Source organism: Megalobrama amblycephala, linkage group LG2 (assembly GCF_018812025.1).
Source record: "Megalobrama amblycephala isolate DHTTF-2021 linkage group LG2, ASM1881202v1, whole genome shotgun sequence".
Taxonomy (NCBI): Eukaryota; Metazoa; Chordata; class Actinopteri; order Cypriniformes; family Xenocyprididae; genus Megalobrama; species Megalobrama amblycephala.
In genome coordinates, this window is record NC_063045.1 from 18,328,606 (window position 1) to 18,335,584 (window position 6,979).

Here is a 6,979-nt window from a genome sequence, read left to right on the forward strand (position 1 = left end):
ATTATATAGTTATAGACATTTATAAATTATTATTTTCATACACAGAAGTTGAGCATATCTAATAAGATAATTTTTTTATTTATTTATTAATATTAAAAATATCCTTATAACATTCTAACAATATATTAAATATTATACTTCTAACAATATAATAAATTATTTTTTCATTTCATGAAAATTAATTTAATGCCATTTTTTATTTGTTTAAATAACTATTTATTTATTTAAATAGTATTTTTTTATTTTCATCCATTTTTAACTATTTCATATACACATAAATAATTTATTGTATTTGTATTAATATTTAGAACTATATAACTAAAACTTTTTCAAATTCAAATTCAAATTTCAAATTTTCATAGTATTTAATTTTCTCCATAGGGATTTTTTTTATGAAAACTAAATTGTTTAAGACAGTCCTACTTATAGGCCTATCAGAGGATGTTTATCGATAGTCTGTGCGTTTGTTAAAGTCATCAGTTTGCATAATTTCAACTTATTTTTTAAAGAATACTGATATTATTATTTATTATAGCCTAGGCTACTTATATTTATTATAATTACATTTTATTTTTTATGTATAATAGGCTGCTAATACTATTTATTTTATACTTATTTTTAATTATTAACTTAAAAAGTACTTCTGGCATACATTAAAATTGACGCCGTGGAGTTTCTTATTTGTCGTGTCTGATTTAGATCTGTGTCCTAAACTGATAGAGGTGCAATATGTTGTTTGTGTGACACTAGCGGCACCTAGCGGATTACACTAATACAGCATAGTTTGCAAACGCAATTTCGCATGTCCCGCCTCCGTCGACTCAAACATCACAAAAGCTATTAGGTGCTTGTGAAGGCACGTCTCAACAGGTAAATATGGACTACTCTCAATAAAATAGAAATACTTTTCGCTGTGTTGCTATTTGTCATAAGCAAACAAATGAGTAAACTAACCTTGAAACCCATTTAAAGGGTTAGTTCACCCAAAAGTGAAAATTCTGTCATTTATTACTCACCTTCATGCCGTTCCACACCTGTAAGACCTTCATTAATCTTGGGAACACAAATTAAGATATTTTCGTTGAAATCCGATGGCTCCGTGAGGCCTTCATAGGGAGCAATGACACTTCCTCTCTCAAGATCCATAAAGGTACTAAAAACATATTTAAATTGGTTAATGTGAGTACAGTGGTTCAATATTAACATTATAAAGCGACGAGAATATTTTTGGTGCACCAAAAAGAAACAAAATAACGACTTATTTAGTGATGGCCGATTTAAAAAAAACTGCTTCATGAAGCATCAGAGCACAAATGAATCAGTGTATCGAATCATGATTCACGCTGATTCATAACGCTCCGATGCTTCCTGAAGCAGTGTTTTGAAATCGGCTAAATAAGTCATTATTTTGTTTTGTTTTTTTGGCGCACCAAAAATATTCTTGTCGCTTTATAATATTAATATATATATATATATATATGTATATATATATATATATATATATATATATATATATATATATATATATATATATATATATATATATATGTGTGTGTGTGTGTGTGTCGGTCACCATCTATCTGACCTTCCCCGGACTCCATTTCCCATCATTCCTCCTGTTGCTCACCTGCTCACACTCAGATCTCCATCACCTCATCAGCACAGCAGTCACTTACCTGTCAGCACTTACCTTGTCCAGCGTCTCCCAGATCCTTTGTGTCTCCAGTGTCTTCATTCCCCAGACTGCTTCCACACTCCACCATCTCCACCTGAGCGTGTGCTCGGCTGCTCACAGCTTTCATCTCCTCCAACCATCTGCAATACAACGAAATGTCAGTATTACCATTCTTCATTGCACTGTTGCTTTGTCTGTTATACTCACCTGCCTGTTTACTTACCTGCCACGTCCAATAAACACTGTAATTCATTCCTATCTTGTTGTGAGTCTGTATTCTGTAACTATTATTATTATTATATTATAATATTAATTATTATTATTATTATTATTATTATTATTATTATTATTAACATACTATGGAAGTCAATGGGGACCAGAAACTGTTTGGTCCCTTTAATATTGTGATTGTTAATATTGTCATTGAATTGTCATTTGAAACCTGTCAACAACACAAAAGGCTGAAGATCATGTCTATTTGATTGGAAAATTATAAAATGTTTTCCAACAAATAGCCTATAGGCTACTGCTTTTCAGCTCACACTTTGTGTGAATGTATTGATTGGAGATAATATTCAAAAAGACAGTCTGTAACATTAATCTATACAATTTTTTTTGTTTGTTTTTTAATTACGTTTGTTAGTACATCAGCTCTAGTATTTCTGTTCAAGGCAGAGTATTGATAATACATTTTTACAGCACAACACCGCCAGGTGTCACTCTTTTATCATAGGTAGCCTATGCCTAGAGTTGGGCACACGATTTTAGTAAACTTTGTTCATCGTAAACTTAATTTATAACAAATGAATTTGTCTAGATCATTATAACACGCGTCTTCCAAATAATCTTACTGTATTATAAGCCTTTCTAAAATAAATTCAGATAAAGAAAAATAAAGATCTATGATTATTGTTACAGGAAACACTGTCCAAAAAAAAAAAAAAAAAAAACATGATTAAAACAGTACTAAAAAAAAGTGAGTTTTATAGTCTCAATATCAAATGAAAAATTCCAGTCTGTTTGATGGTCTCTTAAACTGTAAAATCAGATCATTTAAGAAATAAACCTATAATAACCTAAAAATTAAATGAGTAATTTTTTTAAAAAAAATTAAAAAATTGTAAATAAGTTAATAAAAATAAAAAGTTTCCAGTAATAAAGTATTTAAGTATATGTAGGCTACAATAAAGGACTTAAAGGCGATAAATAGCTAGTAAAGCCCAAGTTTTAACGCCCAAAGATGAACAAAAACTAAATGCTAAACTGTGCAAGACCTGCATTTCAAACACTCCAAAACAACACTTCAATGCTCCCTCAATACTAGGGGAAAAAAGGGTGTTCCCATGGTAACTGCTTCAGCAGACAGGAATGGGAACTCAAGCACAGCCTGTTGCCTGTGAGCCAGACGTGCACAACGTGCTTTCCCTGATTTACAGAAATGTGAAATGACACTTGTATTATATAATGCTGATCATAAGCTAATCTGAATAATTTACTTTTTGGGGTAGCCGCTCAATAGTTACTCGCGGATCTATTGATTCCAGTGCAGCTGAAATGAAAGACCATTTTTCAGACAGTCCAAAGCAGTTTTGATTGAACAATCGGATCCTTATATTGAATCGACATGCATGAGCGTCTTAAAGGGCATGGGAGAGGCTCCAAGCGATTGTACTCTCAAAGACATCTCATTAATATGTATGAGAAGGCCGATCGCCTAGTCTTTTGTTGGTCCAGAAATATCAGCAAACTTGTGGCGTGTTCTAATAATAACCTCTTCGGTCACACTGCAGAATGTCACGATTCGCTGGTTAATATGAGGAACACTTGCACAACATTTCCTAAAATGGACATCAGTGTCCAAAAACAACTAAACATTACCCCTGTGAGACATGGTGGGCGTTTTCTGGTTTTGAATTCAAGAAGTTGTCGTTCTCAGTTAAGGGAATTGTTTATGGGATGTGAAAGGCCCGTTCATAACGTGCACACCAACTAATGAGAACGTTCAGGACTGCGTTTCCCAAAACTATCGTGAGCTAAGCTGATCGTAGAGAACATTGGTGGCACTGGCAATGGTTTTCACGATCAACTTGGGCGCACGATGCTTTTGGGGAAACGCACAAGCAGCAACCTCCCCCCGTTTCTCTTGAAGCCATTACATAAAGGTGCTCTAAGCGATGTCACGCGTTTTTAGGCCAAAACATTTTTTGTCGCATACAGCAAACATCTCCTCACTATCCGCTAGCTGCCTGTCCCCTGAACACACTGTAAAAAAAACGCGGTCTCTGACTCGCCACAAGCTCCAAAAACGGCAACAAAAACAAACTGGTGCAGTCTGGACCACAAAACATAATAAACATGCTCCAGCCAATAACCGACAAGAATGATTTTAAATGCGCGTTCATGACTGTTTCAGGAAGCACGGAGAGGAGGGGGAGGAGGAGGAGGAGGAGGAGGAGGGAGGGTCTAGCTAGCCTCTCGGTGCGTTCCAAACGGGATATATCGCCCTCCGAAGGGCACTTCGGAGTGAAAATAATCATGGCCGCCATGTTGAAGGGTCGTTCCAAACCAAAGTTCTCAAAACTGGCCACTTCAAAGGGCCCTTCGGAATGAAGGATTTCGAAGGGAACAACTGATGGACACTTCGGGCCCCCATGATCCTTTGCACAGGGAAGTTGTTTGACGTCACAGAATGGGTACAGGAGGTTAGGAGTTCGATTTGAACTATAAAGGTATGTATAATATTTTTCTGTACTACTGTAATATTTAAACGAGTTAGATTTGGTACATTATTATGGTCAAAATGACATTGTACTTAAAAAAAAAAAAAAACTTTACAGCTCATTTATCAGTCCATTCAAATGTTTCAAATACATAGATACAATATAGCCTACATGCGGTAAACCTAAAATAAATAAATAAATAAATAATAACGTTAAACAAAAGGCGCAGCTTGCACAATTTATCCTCCTTGATTGTCTCGTTAAGATGACGCTGAAGTGCGTTCCAAAAGAACAGTTTTTTTTTACCCCTACACCCTTCATCCCTTCGAAGCTCTCACTCCGGAGGGTAAACCCTCTGAAGGGATTAGGGCATAGGGATGAGCCCTTCCGAATGGAACGCAGGGTCTGTTTTGTTTGACAACACTTCGAACGTCAACAGGAAGTTACTCCACCCAGGTTCACTTAGAGACATACGTAATCAAATTCTATGACAGGCGTCCAATCTACCACGACACGTAAGGAAATATATGTGACGCAGTACGCAGATATCATAAAACCATTTAAACACAACACAAATTCTTCATTTATTATATCAGTAGTTAAGGGTAAAAGACTTGAGTCGGTTTAAAAATATTCAGAGTCTTTTGTGCCGAGTCGAGTCAAGTCTGAAGTCATTTCAGGTCGAGTCCGAGTCCGAGTCTGAAGTCTGTTAAAATGGGACTCGAGTGCGACTCAAGTCCGAGTCTCTAACTCGAGTGCCCATCTCTGCTTAGAGCACCTTTAAAAAGCAATTAATCGACTGGCCGCTAGGGACAGGCTCCAAAATAGAGCGGAATCTCATTGAGCCCCATGTTAAAATGCCCAACTTTACAGCAGAAAAAAAATGTGTTTACAGCCTGGTACAAATTGTGGTTTTGGTCTATATAGCTAATTATTCCCTTAATGACAAATGTGAGGGGGGTAAAAAATTTGTATAACTCATCCGTTTAATTTATATTAATCCTTAAAATTCTGCATGATTAAGGGCGTGGCCACTTGAGTGGCGGGTGGATTGCCGCTGCTGCCACCACTAACCATTTGTCTGCTGCCATCACATCACCTCAGCTCCACCCACATCCCTCCTCTTTGCCCATTTTCTGTTATCCGGGAATGATGCACGATGACGCGCTGCCAAGATGGCAACAGCTGGCTTTAGGTTTCAAAAATGCTCTTCAGAAACCTACAGGTGATGTCACGGACACTACGTCCATATTTTTTTACAGTCTATGGAAACGCAGCCCTGTATTATAAGCACATGCTGCTCATCTGCTCACATCTTATGTTAGGTGGGTTCTGATTGGCTGTCAATGTTTTTATTGTTCATCATCTGGTTCTGAAAGCCATTCCAACCATATCATTCCTCTGTGTCATTATCATTATAGGCTGCGTTTAAGTCCAATTTTGTATGCCCTTGCCTCGCTAACTTCCCCCCCATCTCATTCACTCGTAGCCTATGTACGTCATTGCTTACGTTGCACGAGTGCCCACTACTGGCGCAACCCTTGCAATGGTGAATTTTTTTTTTTGAAGAAGAAAATATCAAAAACAATCAGTATAAACACAAACAACATTTCAAATATTAGGGGGAGGCATACAAATATTATAAAAATACTTTAAAGAGATAACATGCATGTAAAATTTGAATAGCTTTTTGTTTCTTCGAGGGCAATATTGATTCAATATAAGTTAACACTTCACTTTATTTTTAAATGCCCTTGCAATGGTTAAATGGAATGCCTTTGATATTTGAATTAGAATTTACTTCTCGATGGTTAAAAAGTATACTCTATATAGTTTGGATGTTGGTAGTAAGAAAATTTGTATGTACTACATCCGCCATGTTGTAATGCTGCGTTCCAGACAGATGTGTCTGGATTTTTCCCCACCTCCTTCTGGGAAATAACGTCTGGAATGCCACTCAAAGTCGGACATTCGGCGTATGAACTCGGGGTATATTGATCAACACCGAACTCAGCGAGACGCGTCATTTGACGTCACTTCCAAGATGTCGGCACGCCTGCTTCCAATGAATATGAACGTAAATACAAATTTTAAAATTAGACATTTAGTTCATGTAATGTCTGAAGTGGGACATTTAATTTACGATATTCCAGCGTCCAACCTTGTCTGGAACGCAGCATTACTAGAATTGTTCGAGATGCATCGGCGCTACGCAGACCGATCGGCATATGACATCAAACGCATAAAGAGTTGTATGCTCTCCAAACTCTCTCACGGGACTTTGATGTCATACACCGATCGGTCTGCACAGTGCCGATGCATCTCGAACAAGCCTACTGTCATGTAACCTACCAGCGTCAGTTGCGTAGCTTCATGTCATTCATAAATCCCCTCCCATTGCTTCATGGGATAGTAAAATGTCCATCATATGCACACTCGGCGGAAGTAGTAGGTCATCCGGGGACTTTTTTACATACTGTTTTTTCAAATAGTCTACTATGTATTTGGATGCACTCCTCTTTTGGCTTACTGTTTTTCCCATACTATATAGTAGGGAAGTATTCAGTTTCAGTTGAGCTGAAAT